This window comes from Triticum aestivum, chromosome 5B (genome assembly GCF_018294505.1).
Source record: "Triticum aestivum cultivar Chinese Spring chromosome 5B, IWGSC CS RefSeq v2.1, whole genome shotgun sequence".
Lineage (NCBI taxonomy): Eukaryota > Viridiplantae > Streptophyta > Magnoliopsida > Poales > Poaceae > Triticum > Triticum aestivum.
In genome coordinates, this window is record NC_057807.1 from 591,283,077 (window position 1) to 591,300,688 (window position 17,612).

Genomic DNA, 17,612 nt, shown 5'->3' on the forward strand with positions numbered 1-17,612 from the left:
GCACACACACTCCTTGTGTCTTTGTCACACACACACTCCATCCTCCTCCACTCTCCCTCTCTCTCACACACACATGGGCTTTTTGCAACAACTAGCAAGATGCCCATGCATTGCACGGAACATCAAGATGCATTTGTATGAGTAGTTTATCTTGCGGGGGAAAAGGATGAATGAGGGAAGGCCTTATTTGCAAATGTGGAGAGGACTGTGGGTATCTTTTTGCAAAATTTCCATAGTTTCCTTCCTATCCATCAAATATAGATTGGGCGGCCTATATTGCAGGATGGCAGGCACATGATCATCATCGACAATGATTTTTATAAGAGTAGGGATAAAAACAGAGGTGGTGATGATGGTGGGCCTACCATCCTGCAATGTAGGTCATCCGATTTATATCTGACGGATAGGAAGGAAAATATGGCAATTTACCCGCACTCCTCACCACATTTGCAGATAAAGCCTTCCCTCGTTCATCCTTTTCTCCCACAAGATCTTGATGTTCCATGCAACACACGGGCATCTTGCTAGTAAGAGTAGAAATTAGACATATACCACTTCTCAAATCTTGAAACCAACAACATTCCTCCCTTATCTCATCAAAACCGCCAAAGGAATATATTTTGAGTGAAACATAACATATTTTTAGTGATATACGTATTTCAAAACTAGAATTTTTTTCTATCAAATCGGTGAATATGTATTAATCTACTTTGATCGTGTGGCAACGCATTGGCACATTGCTAGTAGTTATTATGATTTTTTTGACACCAGACAAACAGTGGAGTACATATACAAAGAGAAGAGGCACACACGCAGTCAGCCTCTCGCCGTCTCGCACACATGAGTGTTACGTAAAGGCGACGTTAACAAATAAACCCTAAAGCCCTAGGTGCACGATTGCTGCATTCACGGGTACCGGGTACGTGGTGGAGCACCTTTGTAGGAATAGTCAGCTCGCGTGACAATTTGATCCGTAGGAGTTGATGGTCGGGACCATAGGTGAACGACTTGGAGCGCGGTGGCTCGCCAGTTGCCACAGATCGAGTAGCCACATTTAAAATATCATTTTTTAGCGGGGTTAAGAGTTCCGATTTTCAATGGCGCGTTATAAGTACTAAGTAGTTTTTAGAACAATTGGTATGGAGCGAAAATGGAATTCATAGTACTACGTACCTCCTTGGCGTACGGTTGTATGGGTTTATGTTGCGAGATGTTGAACCTGGTAGTTCTAGGGAAAATACTATGGTTTAGATCTAGATGCTGGTTTTCAGTAATGAAAATCGGAAGGGGAAACCCTTCTTTGATTAAAAAAAAACTACTACCTCCATTCTTGTTTACTAGTCCCCATTGTATTTTGGGTCAAAGTTTGTCCACGAATTTTACTTGTAAAATGTGAATGGCAAACGAGATTTTGTTATACCCAAACAAAAAAGGACTGGAGGGAGTGATTGCTCTGACACGGACGCGACCTCTCATAGCGCAGGCATTGATCCGGCGCGCCGGCCAAGAGGGCCCCACTCGCTGCAGGCCCGGCTGAGCACGCCTCCTCGCCGCGTGCAACCAGCTTAAGACTGCCCCGCCTGCCTTTGTTGAATCCGTGCGTGTGCCGGCAACACGTCCTTCCGCGAGCCGGCATGTATTTTAGAACACAAAAAATGACTAAAACATAATTAATTTACGCATGGTCTTGACTTGTTGTGCTCGCACTAGTAGCAGGAACTAGTAGAGGTTTTTCTTTATTTATAACTCTCCTCACATTTGTTTTGGCTTTGAAGTGAATCATGGTTGTCGACATTATGTATGAATGTGCAGATATCTATGAACATGAGTTTGATGTGGTAGTTGAACTTGGAATGTCGGGCTTGCGCGTGAACTATACCATGTCCAATGCTTCGTCTGTTATTGTTTGGAAAGTAATTGCTGTTATTACATGACCCGAAACAAAATATTTTGTGCCACATCAGTAGATGCACAGACATCACAACAGGCATGCTGACTGGATAAACATTTGAACCTAGCTATTATGAAGGAAATTTTGTATTGACAACAGTTTTAGATAGCACGAGACGCCTAGCCTGCTCTGCCTCCGCTAGCTTATTTCTGGCTTCTTCCATCTCTTCTTTGGCTTGGGTGAAGAGAGCATCTGATTGCTCTTTTCGCTTCTTCAGGAACTCAGCTACATTCTCAAGGGCTGCTGCATGCTTTCTTTCTGCCTTTACTAGAGCCATGAGGACACGAACAACTGACGACTCCACCTGGCTTGTGTGTAATCCAGTATCATCTGGGAATTTGCACCTTGTGTCTAATCCAGCATCATTAGGGAACTGGCACCTTGTGTGTAATCCAGCCTCATTTTGGAAACATGATCTCGAAGTTGACCATACTTCCCTCCTCGCAGGAACTTCGTCCTGACATGAAGGTACTTCTTTTTTAGATCAATACTCAGAGCAACCCAGATCCATTTAGTAGAAGCCAGATAAACAGAACTCGGAGAAGTGAATTCAAAAGGAAAATAATAATATAAAAATAGACTACAAGGTGAGAACACCCACTTCCTACATCAAGCTAAAAATGAATGCATTAGGACGATTAAGACTCTTCTTATTACACATCGAAGAACACCAGGCTTAAGAGAAACAGAAACTACAATATATACACATCGAAGAACGCGAGGCTAAACAAAAGTAATTGATAGGGTGTTACTTACCAAAGCTCGTTTTACAGGTTCGGTGCAGCTCCTCTTTAACTTGCCATGCTCTTTGAAGATGTCCCCAATATCCCGTGTTTGGTCTTCATTGCTCCTCTACATGTCCGCACTCGTGGTTTTAAAATCTCAACATGGCAAGAAAAAAAATACTACTAGTAATACTCGTGCATCTTGTGGGCAACATTAAAGCAGTCGTCTGCCATGTTAGAGCATCTCCAACAGGATCGCAATGCGCGACACTTTAAAAAAGCGTTTACAGTGCTGAGATCGAGAAGTAGAGATAGAGAGTAGAGACTAGAGAGTAGAGGATAGTTCTCAGCATAGATAGATAAAAAAAGATAATTCAACTACTCCTCGTCGTCCGACTCCTCCTGGGTGATGTCCTCCTCTGACGTCTGATTGTAGGCATGAAGATACCGATCGTCGTCGGATTCCCAGGGCGACGCTGCTCCTAGCCTCATGTTGAATTGAGCGTCCGCTTTTTGCCTACGCTTGTCCTCACGATAGGCGGCTCGCTCCGCCCTCCTCTTATCCCTCTCCGCCCTCCTTTGCACGCAGAACTCGCGCTCGTCGATGATGTCCTGCGGGAAGTGTTGGCGCCACAGCACCATGGCTTCCTCGTCCATCTCGGCGATGCCGAGACGGTGTTCCCGCTTCCGGTTGTCGTGACGATCCTCGTCGGTGCTAAGCCGCGGCAGAGGCGCGAGCTCCTGCGCCCACTCCCGTGTCGGCACGTTGGGGAAGTTCAATGTTCTATGAGGCCATCGGAGGCACCACGCCGCTGCGTCGTACACGCGGGTGGCCTCGTTGGCGGTGTCGAAATTGCCGAGGCCGAGGCGCATCCCGCGGAATCGGATCTTGACGGAGAAGCCGCCGGAGGGGCGCGCGCGGACGCCGCGGTAGCCCCAAGTTTCCCGGTGACGCAGCGGCTTGGTGGCGCAGTGGCGGCGAGGCGAGAAAGAGCGGGGAGAGAGCGGTGGCAAGGCACAGAGCGGTGGGAGGGCGTTGGATTTTATAAAGCGCGCCGGACGCCGCACGCCAAAAATTGCGCACACGCGGCCGCTTTTTCCCGCGCGCGCGCGACCCTTTCCCGACGTCTCTGCTATCTCTACTCTCTTCTCTACCGGTATATTTATTTTATATTTTATATTTAATATTTATCTCTACTTCTCTATTGTCTACTTTTTTTTCTATACCTTTTTCTTATGAAAAAACAGAGTTGGTGATGATGGTGTGCCTGCCATCCTGCAATATAGGCCGTCTGATTTATATCTGACAGATAGGAAGGAAACAATGGGAATTTTGCAAAAAGATACCCATACCCCTCTCCAGATTTGCAAATAAGGCCTTCCCTTGTTCATCCTTTTCTCCCACAAGATAAACTACTCATACAAATGCATCTTGCTACTAAAAAACTTTCCATCATTTGCCACACTACTGGTTGTAGATGAAAAACCTACCCAAGCATAGCGTGATACAGGAGCGACACACAATTACAAGCTGATATTCTGTTGGACAATGGGGGCTATAACTAATTACTTTTACAGGAACAATAGCACCCAAGAATTTTGAAGGGTAGATATGAACAAAATTGGAACTACACATGTACTGCTAAGTGATTCAATACACACATTACCAATCGAGGAGGAGAACTATGGTCACGGTGGCCTCTATGAGTCATGGTCGGCAACGGGAGTCAGTTCATTGTCCATGATGGTGGTGCTTCTGCGATTGGCATCGGCTTCCGAGAAGCAGATCCGAGACCATGGAAGACGATGCCGGGGAAGAGGCTCCATGTACAACGACGACGGTGGACCGGCTCCAGTGTGGTGTACGAGGTCGTCGATGAGGCAGATGCGCTGCGGTGGACGAGTGTGCTGATGTAAAGGGGAGGAGCACGAAGTCTGCGGTGCCGTGGAGAAGTCTATTTTGCGATGGGGATAGAAAATGGGGAGTATTCAGGTGTACTACTCTGGGTGCCGGGGTGGGGTTGGCTGGGTAGGGTGAACCCGAAGTTATGAAAACAGCCCCCTACCAAGCGTCATCCGTAGGCCTGTTCCGAAGGCTATGATGGTAACTTCCCACTACTCGAATCAGGGTCACGGGAGATTTTCCCGCCGACCTCAAAATTTTGTGACACTGAACTCCCCGTGTGGCGTGTTGAGTGATTTGGCTAAGCAACTAGCGAGTAGTAGTAGTAAACTCTGCATATTAGGTTTGACCGAAGTCAAACTTCCTAAAGTTTGACCAAGTTTGTAGAAAATATAAACATTTACCATAACAAATATGTATGATGTGAAAGTACATTCTATAATGAATCTAATGGTATTTATTTGTTATTATATATGTTAATATTTTTTGTTATAAGCTTTGTGAGAGTTTACAAAACTTGACTTTGACCAATGCTAATACGCGGACTTAAATAAAAACGGAGGGAGTACACATTTATTTTCTTAGTTTGTAGTGAACTAATCATTTGTTGAAATTGTGAAATAAATATATTAGGCTATTGACTTCGAATGTAATGGTCTATACAATTCAATAGTTACAATCAGTGTCGAATCCCAAGATGTATACAAGGTCTATAGTACTTCACAACATGCTCAAACTCACATAATCCCAGTCAAATGAGAATCTAAATGCATTTCATAGTTATTACTTTATAGGATGCAACAAAACCAACCATAACTCTACATCAACCATTATAGAAGCAACATTTTGAACATATCCCAATGTGTGAATGAAACATGCAGAGAGAGCTTGCAAAGATGGAGTAGATAGGGCGGGAAAGATTGTATGTATGTGGATGAGAGAGTAGGAGACAAACCTAACGAGATAGAGAGAGAGAGAGAGAGATCGAGAGAGAAAGAGAGAGAGGAAGAAGTTAGGTCTGTGAGAAAGATGGAGACATGTAATACACATGAGATGCGTGTGCATCCGGACTCTGTATACATGGAAGGAGAAGAGACAACATGTTTGATGAGAGAGCTGGAAAAACATGGACGAGAGGGGAAGGATCTCGTGGGTTAAGGGATTGATAATTCTGTGCGGGGGAGAGAGGGATTGGTAATTTTGTGCGAGAGAGAGAGAGGCTGGGGGGAGGAGTCAGTCAGCCGTCGTCACATCATCCTGCTTCCAAATGGCCCCGCATTCTCTAGCGCGGTGTGGTCGCCGTCTTCGATCTCCTCGATGCCCTCTTTGAAGATTGAGGTGTTGTGCATGTTGGGGGTGCAAAGAAGCACAAGCGAGAGTGGTCGCCGTATAACCTTGGATGGGGATGAATTGTGTGCTCGGGGGAGGGTGTGTGTGTGTGTCAGATATTGAGAGAAAACAAACCTAAGGAGAGAAATGGGTATTCACAAAGAGATTGTGCGGGCCTGGAGGTGGGCAGGGGCCGGGTGAGGGTGTCAAAATGTGCGCGTTGATGCATGTGTTAAATGCGATCGTGCGAGGGACGGACGAATCGAGAGAGATGGTTGTTGTGTTACGGATGCTCCTCTCTCTCTCTCCCACACACACACGCGCACACACACACACACACACACAAGTAAACTAGAAGACCATTCTCTCATGTATACACAACGTATCGGCATCTATCTATGTCTCACTCATGCATGATCATTTGCACATTCACACCTCTCTATGTCTGTATCACACGCACACCGTCTCCACATTGCCCTTCCGCCACAACACACATATGGACACATACACACGTTCTCTCTTAGTCACACACACAAAATCAGTATTAAAAAAAACTAGGGCGCACCTAAAACGTCCAAATCCAAATAAACACGAACTGGAGCTAAATTCAAATATATGGAAATATTGCAGCATCAAGAACTTTTCCAGGAAAAAAAGTTGAGTAATGTTCAGGGATTGTTTTCACACACACACAAAGGTTCGGTGGATGTCCTTCGTGCGTGACACGGTGATGCACCATTCGATCGACCGCGCGGCCGCGGTTCACGCGCTTGCACAGGTTTCCGTATCGTGGTTGTGGTACTAACTAATAAAAGTGCTACCTAGGTCTAATGTTTATGTGTACTAGTACGGTTTTCTTTTAAGTTTGACCAACCTTATATAAAACTAAAGTAAGCTCCCATACATGCACTCATCAATATGCCGCCGCCGCCGTTGCGCATGCCGACGCCCGCCTGCTCCGGCCAACAACTTCTCGCCCATCACCACTGTGTCACCCCCATCCCTGTGCCATGAAGCCGAAGGCTCGCCCGCTCACGTCGTCTGCAGTCCCTCCTCGCGATGCCGCCGTGCTGCCAAGCACGCGAGCAGCTGGTGGAGCCGCGTCTATGCACGCAGTGTACAAAGAGGAGGACGAGCGCGTGCTCTAGCACGCCGGTGAGGAGGAACTAGCGTGTCATTGTCGTCTCCGCCTGCACGGAGGAGGCGCACATGGTGGTTGTCGCGGCGAAAGCCGGTCGCGCGCGCGTCGAGCCCGCCAACCGGGTGTGGACGCAGAATCTACCTTCGAGACCTTGAATGCCACATGGATCCTACAATCTGAAGTAGCAATTTGGGTCAGTCGACTCTTGTGAGCTGTTTGATGCAACATGGATGGCTAGAAGGGCTTCTTCCACATCTTCTGCCGTCATCTTCCTTTGCTCCGTCGAACTTCTTTCACAAATCGACTGACCCAAATTATACTACTAGTACGAACGTATTACGTACAGTAGGAACACAAATATATGATCAGTAGTACCAACTACAGGAGGAACAATAGTAAGACATAGTACTAGTACTACTGTACGTACTAAAGAGTTCAAATAACCAGAAAGAACATAAACATAGTTCTGCTGGGTCCTCAGCACAACACACCCTTGAAAACAAACTAAGCAACTAGTCCGCTTGACACTACAGTAGAACCAGCATGAGCGACGGCACTGCCACCTACTCGGAGTCCGAGTCCACGTCCTCGACTTCGTCCTCGTCCCTCTTCCTCTTCCTCTTCGTCGACGCTTCTTTGCTTGAACCGGACACTGGGCTCTGCTTCTTGATCCAACCCTTGCAGATATTTAAACAAAGGTAGGCATCCATTGCTGCGTACAGGATGTTATCTTCATCTAATGTCTTTGACTCCCATGCATGATGAAACTCGTGATGAGGTTTCTTCAGTTTAGCGTACGAAGGATCAATCATGGCTGCTTCCAGGGTCAGCATTGAAGGTTGAGAGGAGGACACCAGGATTGCCTTATGGAGATCGAAGGGCTGGCTTACAATGAGACCTATCCGATGCATGACATCCCTATCGTTCTTAAAGTCTATAGTAACGAATTCCACTCTTTTTTCCTTGAGGAAGTTCTTGAAATCCTGGCACTCAACGTCGGCATGGCAATGTGGTAGACCAAGCAAACGTTATGTACGCAAACCTGGATCACGGCGGGCTTCTTCCTCTCTTCCTCCTTTAGAATCTTCTCTCTTTCCAGGACTGTGGTGTACTCAACATCTAGCCCAGCGACCCACCCATTCGTTGAGCTGTTGAACATGCGTAGGAATTGAGCAAGCCATGCTTTCACGGTCGCGGATCCACGTGTGTAGATGATGATGAACGCATCGCCGGTGATGGCTCTAACCTGGTACTCAGCGGCGACCATGGAGACTTGGGGAGGCCATGGATTTTGGAGGAGGGTTAGGAGAAGTTGAACTATTGTACCCCGCAAAAAAAACTAGGAGTGAACTAATGTGAAAGGACGGGACGACTGGGAGCGAACTGTTGTAAGGTAGAAGACGGGGACGACTAGGGCATGCGAATGGCATGGGGTTGCTGGCTTGCCCGGTGGATAAACGGCAGCAAGCCCCCATAGAGTTCTCGAGAAATATGCAGGACCCACTAGATGTCATGTCTACTAGACCCATATCATAGGCCTGACGGTATAGCTTCTGCTTGTTCGCACGCCATGCCGGTGCGTGGATGTAACTTCACTTAATTCCATTAACCGTCGCGCCTCCCATGACCTTCGCCTCCCTCACGCGGTCGCGCCCTTTGAGACTTCGACCGGCTATAAATGAGCAATTTTTTTGCCTACTCCGCATGCATGATACTCCCTCTAGTCCTTTTTACTCCCGTCAACCGTTTGCAAAGTGTTTGACCAAATTTATACTTAAAATGTCAATATCTACAATACTGATTATAATGAGTATAAGAACTACGTTTTATAATGAGTATAAAAATATTGATTTGACATTGTGAATGTTGATACATTTTTCTATAAGTTTGGTGAAAGTAAAGGTACATTGACTTCAAACAAAACTTAAATGCACAATGCAGACTAGTTCCTCCGCCCAGGTGCGTGCCATGTCCTATCTTGTCATCACAACAAGGTTAGCTATTAGAGTACTACTACCTCCCTTCTAGTTTAAAGGGCTCGATTCAAAATTTTCACCTACTCTTAGCAAGATAGTAGAGGCGGTGGAATAGTTTTTGAAGTCTGCAAAAGTACTCAACTAATGTTGTCGTTCTTCACAAAAAAATGTGTTTACCAATGCATGCATGAACACTAGTTACTCTAACCCCCCTCTCTTCTTTAATTCTTTGCCACATCAGCATGTTTGCTATTCCGTGTGCATGATACCAGCTAAGATACCACCATTATGGCCAGCCTTAATCATCGCATGCAATAATTTAGTGCACCTTGAAATATGAACATGTGTGGGGCGTGTATGTTTTAATGACTTGAGACTATACCTAGCCCGACATGCAAGATGACTTATTATGCACCGTTCCCCATACCTGTAGGAAGCCCGTTCGTCTCCAAATCTTTTCCTCTCCATGTGTGGAGACAATATGCTTGCGAGACACTCCTTCTCCCTCCGGCGGTCCCACCACTCCACCCCATGCGAAAAAATCTGCATGCATGACTCTCCTCCCCCCACGCTCATCCAATCCGTCGTGACCAGCAATATTTCCACCCCTTCCCTCCCCCGTAATTTACTCCAACAAATATGCCCACGTAGCTGTTACGTTAATCACGCAACATATCTTCCGGGACGCTGCTTTAGTTACTTAAGTGCAGGTGCATTGGGTCACTGACATATGGGCCCAACAAGGGTCTGTCTCACATGTCAGTGACGCAACTGGACCTGCAGTTACGTCAGTGCAGCTCAGTCCATATCTTACGTAGGTGTGCCATTGCTCGCTATAAATACCGCGCCTCCCACGACATTCGGAAGAACGCTCACGTTCATCACTATCTCCTCCCTCTTCCTCTCACGTCGACCACCATGGCATCGCCCCTCCCAAGCCCTAAGCGCCCCTCGCTGCACCGCCCGGACGGTCACGCATCGCCATTCTATTCCTCGCTGCCACTAGTCGAGGAGGACGCGTCGGTGTTCCACTCCTCGCCGCGACGCGTCGAGGTGGACGCATCGGTGTTCCCAATCTCGCTAGCACGCGTGTCGGCTCCCCGCTATGAGGAGAACGCCGCGCCGCCCACCGAGCCCCACAGCCTTGAGGAGCTTTGGAAAGAAATGGATGTCGCCATGTGGGAGGCTTTGCCGCCGGCAGAGCACGCCAAAATAGAGGCGGAGAGGAAGGCCAAGGAAGAGAAGCACGCTGCGGGGCAAGCTGCCTGGAAGCTCTATGTCGCGTCCGAGAGAGTCACGCAATTGGCTCTTTGGCAGAAGGCTCGTGCAAGGGCCGTGAGGGTGGCAGAGGATGCCCGTGCCAAAGCCCTGAGTGCAGTCGGGCCCAAGCGCCTCATCTACGCTTGGCAGTACGTGGACCGGGTGCACGCTTCTAGCAAGGAGGAGTACCTGCTGGCGCCAGATCACCACACTGGTGAGATCACGCTCGCTCGCCGGCAAGCTGCCAATCAGCACCTCGTGAGTTGCAAGGCTGAGGAAGAGGCATTGTGTCGGCGTGCTGGGAAACGGCCGCGCACCAGGGCACTCGTGGCGCGCCGCAATTGCTCCTGCGAGCGCCGTGGCTTTTAGTAGGGAGTATAATTTAGTTTCGTAAGGTGATCTCATTAGTTTTGGGACGCAAATGATAAATCCCGAATGTTCGGGAATTATTAGCGTCCTTAATTAAGTATGTAAGAGGGAAAGTTTGGAAATCTTGTGTATCCGTACGCATTTTGTAAGTAGGTGCATACAACACAAACTTTAGTACTATATACTATCGCACTACACGTCTCTCTCTATATATGCTTCCATACTGTGCTACTCCCTCCGTCAAGGTGAATAAGTCATCTTTGGTTGTGCACCATGATCAAGTAGGAGGGAAGACTTTATACACCTAGACGGAGGGAGTACTACTATTACTTATGTACGGGCAAATGCGCGTTTTAACATTATGATGCGGTTTTTGTAAAAGTAGAAAAACAGCACTAGTCAAGCTTGTCAAACGATTCAATGCAAAACAAATGCAAAAATGCTTGTTTGATTGTTTACTTTTAGCTTCCTTCTCTGTGGTTATTTCTCTGTCGTACTTTGTATGGAGTATCTCACAGGTCGGAAAGGCATGCAAATTCCCAAACCGCTTCCTACACCATGTATCGAATTTTTTGCCTAACAAGTTGTGCCGTGCAATTGGAATTCCAACTTGAGTACTAGTACTACTAGTAGGAGTACCAGGAGCCAGTTCGTTTAGGCTTCTAGATTAGTAGTAATCCCTTTACTACTAGCTCTGTCCTGGTTTATTGGTCCCCATTGTAATCTGTGTCAAATTTTGATCATAAATTTAACTAATGAAATGTTTGTGATGTCACATGCACTAACATTTTATCAGTTAAATCTTTGGTCAAAATTTACCACAAATTACAATGGTGACGAATAAACTAGGATGGAGGTACTCCCTCCATTTTTGTATACAAGGCCACTATAAAAAATACATTTTGCATCTATACAAGGCCACCAACAGTAATCGAGACAAATATTAATGATGTTTCCTCGTACTAGTAACCCATGGCTTAATTACTAGCATGCAAGTAGTGTATCATAATGACAAACTCATCTACTTCCTCTCTCATAGCCACTCAATTTCTTCTAATGTGCATGCACCCTATTAATTAACCCGGTAAACAAGAAAATAAATTGACTTGTAAAGCACACATTGATTTTTATCTTGGCACCTGTAATTTGAGTTTGTGGCCTTGTATATAAAAATGAAGGGAGTACTAGTAGTACTAGTAGTTTAGAAGCCCAAATAAATGAGTGAGGCGCCTTAATGTTACTCTCCACTATGACTAGTCTTATGGGAAAAGCTGGGGAAGAGACGGCTTATTTTTCAAGCTGCCAAAAGAACTGGCCCTAGGAGTAGTAGCTAGGGATACTAGGAGTAGTAGCCAGGGATCGAGTGTGCGAGATGAACCGGAGAAAGTAAATGCAGAGAGATGAAATGCAAAAAAGACGGAGGGATGTGATGGTTGCTTGTCTGTTTATTTTACTAGGCCGCTTATTACTGGCAGTGGTTGGGTTTTGTGATATGACTGCTTTACTGCCGCACCACAAGCGGAGTGAGACTCCCGTGCAGCGCCGCCCTCTACACTTTTACTACATCGGTCGTGGTTTATTAGTCCCCCATTGAATTTGACTGAAGATTTAACTGAAAAAATGTTAGTGCATGTCAACAAAAACTATATCATTGGATTCGTATTTGAACATAGTTTTCAATGATATAATTTTGTTTGACATGCATCAGCATTTATCGTACTATATATAATGTTAGTTCAATTTTTGGTCGTACTAATCTATAGTAAGGTCCCCGTGCGTTGCATGGAAGAGTGAAATGCATTGATCGGGGAGTTGTTTATTTTGACAAAGGATGTGGGGGTCATCTCATGTGTAACGCGTATCGATAGGTTTCTTCGAATATTATTTCATCTCTAGAGCTCACAAACAACCGGGTGAAATAGATAAAAAGGTATCTTTTGCAAACAAAAGCGTTCAACTATTCAACTTGAATCCAAAACTTGTGAAGAAATAACACTTATTGTGCTTTGCAAGAAATGATCTTTAAGAATTAGTTTTTGAGTATCGGTTGTTATACATGTTGGCTACAAATGACATGGCACTTTCTTATAGTCAACAGTTGGCTATACTATTAAGTATTAACCATGCCCTTATACACCTAGAGGGAGGGATGAAATCAGGATGGCTTGGAAGGGGATAGAGGAGATGTAAGAAATGGTTCATCGTAAGTCTTTCACCAGTACTGTAGTAAAAATTCATACATGGAAGATTCTAGACTAAACCATAAATGGATACACTTTTATTCATGCGTGATACTCCAATAGAGCAAGATCATGCATGGAAGTCTCCACATGCTTAGACAGCGGATTTCATTGAGCGAAGACTAATGGTCAACATTTAACTTGGTAATGCATATGTCCAGGTGAACCTCCTTGGAGTCCCCGTGCACCGCGTTGCGGGGTAAATCATACCATGCATCTTCCATGTCCACATCGGCGGGAAGGTCCCAGCTCTGCACAGTCCTAGTCAGCATGATGGATCCGGTGTCGCCGCCCACGTACCTCTGAGGTGTAGTAATAGTGAGCACGCACCCGTACATCAGCGTCATGTCAGTGTCAGCATCAGCGGCGTTTCCCCTGACGCACACTACAAAGACGGGGTGACGGCCTGCACGGGCCTCGCCGGTGCCCACGATCAAGAGGAAGACACTGCCGTCCTCCTCCGAGACTAGCAGGCGGCGGTGATTGAAGTGCAACTATCCCTAGGTGGTTTTGGTAACTCATAACAACATATAGCTCATTGAGCTAATGCTATTTCAAGACTATTATTTCAGGAAAGCTCAATGAATGGCATGTCATGGATGATGAAAGTGGATCCCTCAAAATATCAAGGACAAAGGATTGGCTCAAGCTCAAAAGCTCAAGACTCTTCATTTTACATTTTAGTGATCCAAGATCACATTGGGTCTATAGGAAAAGCCAATACTATCAAGGAGGGATGAGGTGTTGCTTAATGAGCTTTTTGCTTCAAGTGCTTAGTGATATGCTCCAAATACCCTCAACTACTTTCTCACATCCTCATATGAGCTAAACCTAAAGCCAAAATCGGTCACACCGATTCTTTCTATCCGGCGCCACTGAGTTCATATGTCATAGCCACTGCCACAAACCCTAGGCAAATCGGTCTTACCGATAGGGATCTCGGTCTTACCGAGATGGGATTGCAATCTCTCTGTTTCCCTTCGTAACGTTTCGGTCTAACCGAAGTGAGCGATCGGTCCCAGCGAGATTGCAATGTAAACTCTCTGTTTCCCTTTTGTAACATTTCGGTCTCACCGAAAAGAGCAAATCGGTCCCACCGAGTTTACCTAACCAACTCTCTGGTTAGCTAATTACCAAAATCGTCTCACCGAGATTACGTTATGCCCTAACCCTAACCATATCGGTCCTACCGAGTTGCATGTCGGTCCCACCGAAAACCTTAACGGTCACTAGGTTTACTAAATCGGTCTGACCGAGTTTGTTGATTCGGTCCCACCGAGATTGGTAAATTGTGTAACGGTTACATTTGTGTGGAGGCTATATATACCCCCCACCTCCTCTTCATTCATGGAGAGAGCCATTAGAACAAACCTACACTTCCAACTTACCATTTCTAAGAGAGAACCACCTACTCATGTGTTGAGGCCAAGATATTCCATTCCTACCATATGAATCTTGATCTCTAGCCTTCCCCAAGTTGCTTTCCACTCAAATCTTCTTTCCACCAGATCCAAATCCTATGAGAGAGAGTTGAGTGTTGGGGAAACTATCATTCGAAGCACAAGAGCAAGGAGTTCATCATCAACGCACCATTTGTTACTTCTTGGAGAGTGGTGTCTCCTAGATTGGCTTGGTGTCACTTGGGAACCTCCGACAAGATTGTGGAGTTGAACCAAGGAGTTTGTAAGGGCAAGGAGATCGCCTACTTTGTGAAGATCTACCGCTAGTGAGGCAAGTCCTTCGTGGGCGACGACCATGGTGGGATAGACAAGGTTGCTTCTTCGTGGACCCTTCGTGGGTGGAGCCCTCCGTGGACTCGCGCAACCGTTACCCTTCGTGGGTTGAAGTCTCCATCAACATGGATGTACGATATCACCACCTATCGGAACCACGACAAAAACATCCGTGTCTCCAATTGTGTTTGAATCCTCCAAACCCTTCCCTTTACTTTCTTGCAAGTTGCATGCTTTAATTTCCGATGCCTATATACTCTTTGCATGCTTGCTTGATTTGTGTGATGATTGCTTGACTTGTCCAAAGATTGCTAAAATCTGCCAAACTCTAAAATTAGGAAAAGGTTAAGTTTTTAATTGGTCAAGTAGTCTAATCACCCCCCTCTAGACATACTTCAAGGTCCTACAAGTGGTATCATAGCTTTGGTCTCCATTTGCTTTGATTCCCATAGCTTTTGGTGGTCATAGCCTTGGTTTCACAACCTAGGAGAGTATGGCGTCTAGCGAGGGAAATTATCACCGTAGAGGTCCTTACTTTGATGGCACAAATTTTGCTAGTTGGAAGCATAAGATGAAAATGCATATTCTCGGACATAACCCCGCCGTTTGGGCTATTATTTGTATTGGCTTGCAAGGTGAATTCTTTGATAGGAGAGAGCCGAACCGTGAAGCTAATGCGGAAGAATTGAAGATGCGGCAATACAACGCTCAAGCTTGTGATATCATATTCAACGGATTGTGCCCCGAAGAATTCAACAAAATTAGCCATCTTGAGAATGCAAAGGAAATTTGGGATACTTTGATTGATATGCATGAAGGTACTGACTCTGTCAAGGAATCCAAGCTGGATGTGCTCCAAAGTCAGCTTGACAAGTTCAAGATGAAGGATGGTGAAGGTGTCACTGAAATGTACTCTAGGCTTGCTCTTATCACAAATGAGATTGCCGGCTTAGGGAGTGAAGAGATGACCGACAGATTCATCATCAAGAAGATCCTAAGAGCATTGGATGGAAAGTATGATACCGTGTGCACATTGATCCAAATGATGCCAAACTACAAAGATCTCAAGCCAATGGAAGTCATTGGAAGAATTGTTGCTCATGAGATGTCACTCAAGGATAAGGAGGAACTTCACAACAAGTCAAGTGGTGCTTACAAAGCCTCATGTGAAGCCCCCACATCATCAAGTGAGAAACAAACCTTCAATGAAGAATTGATCTTAATGGTGAAGAACTTCAACAAATTCTACAAGAGTAGAAGCAAAGAAAGAAGCTCCAAGTCAAGGTCATACAATGACAAAAGATCTTCTAGTCGAGAGCGCAATTGCTACAATTGTGGGAGACCCGGATACTACTCCAATGAGTGTACGGCACCCTACAAAAGAAGAGAAGATTCTCCAAAAAGAAGAAGCAAAAGAGAAGAATCACCACCAAGAGAGAGAAGGAGTAGAGATGATCGTTATGAATGAAGACCCTCACGGAGAAGCAAGGATTCGGAAAGGAAGGACAAGTCATCAAGGAACTACACAAAACGAAGACATCAAGCTCATGTTGGTGAATGGGTATCTGGCTCCGACTCCGACCATCACTCCGAGAGAAGCTATCACTCCGACTCCGAATATACTCAAGATGAAGGTGTTACCGGTCTAGCACTTGTGTCAACCAACTCCTACGACATATTTGACTCATCAAATGAAGGAATTGGAAGATGCTTCATGGCCAAAGGTCCAAAGGTAACACATCCCGAGTATGTTGATTTCAATACTGATGAAGATGACTTGCTAGGTGATGATGATTTACTTGTTGACGACTCTAGCGATGAATACTATGATGAAACGCCAATTAATCATGATAATCAAGATAAAACGAATGACAACGATAAGGAGAAGATTGAGCTTCTAACTAAAGAACTAAACACTCTTAAGTTAGCTCATGAAACTATCTTCAAAGATCATCGAGAACTTTTAAAGGCTCATGAGAAGTTACGCTTTGAAAAGCTCAATCTTGAGCAAGAGAATGAGTTCTTAAAAGCAATCAATGATGATCTCCATAAGAAAAGTTCTTCTTACATTGCCAAGTGTTTACTCTTATCCACTTGCATGCCTCAAGTCAAGTCAAGTAACAAGAACAAGAAAGATTCTTCCTCTAGTAGTAACAATAATTATGCTAAATCCAATATTGTTGCTTCTAGTAGTTCTCTTGATTCCACTAATGATTCTCTTAGCCAAGTTACACTTGAGCAAGAAGATAGCTTATTGAAGGGAATTATAGAGAAAGGTGTTTACAAGAGCCTTGCCGGGAGTAAGCAATTCGAGGAAATTGTACGCAAGCAAGGAAGGCACCGGAAGAATCAAGGTGTTGGTTTTGAACGAAAGTTCAATGCCAATGGAGTTGAGTGGGAAGAAGATCAATACCCCAAGACGAAGTTTGTTCCTCAACAAGACAAGTATGATTCTACTTCCTTCAAGGGAACACAAGCTCAAGATGATCTTACACCACAAGACCACAAGAACAAAGGCAAGGGCAAGCTTCAAGAGGAGATTTATGCATTTGAAGAAGCACCCAAGGCCTTGGTCAAGTGGGTTCCCAAGACTACGTCAAGTTCTACTTCATCAAGTAAAACTACAACTCCAAGGATTCCCATCAAGATGATGTGGATCCCGAAGAAGAAGAACTAGAGTGTTCTTGAGGGTGACTCCGCCAACATTCTTCACTCATATCATTATGGCAAGGACAAGTGCAATTAACTTCCACATCTTACACTTGTTCAAGGAGTCACAAACCCTCATGTTGGTAAGGCAAGGGACAAGGTAACCTAATGATTTCATGGACATCATCTTGTGTGTGCATCACTCAGTGTCTATGGATATTCTTGTTTGTTCCTTGTGGGACTAACCCATGTAGTTATGTTGAAAGTGCAACTCTCTCCAAAGGATTGCTCCGAATGATCTACATCAACATTGAGCATCCACATCTTCAACACCTA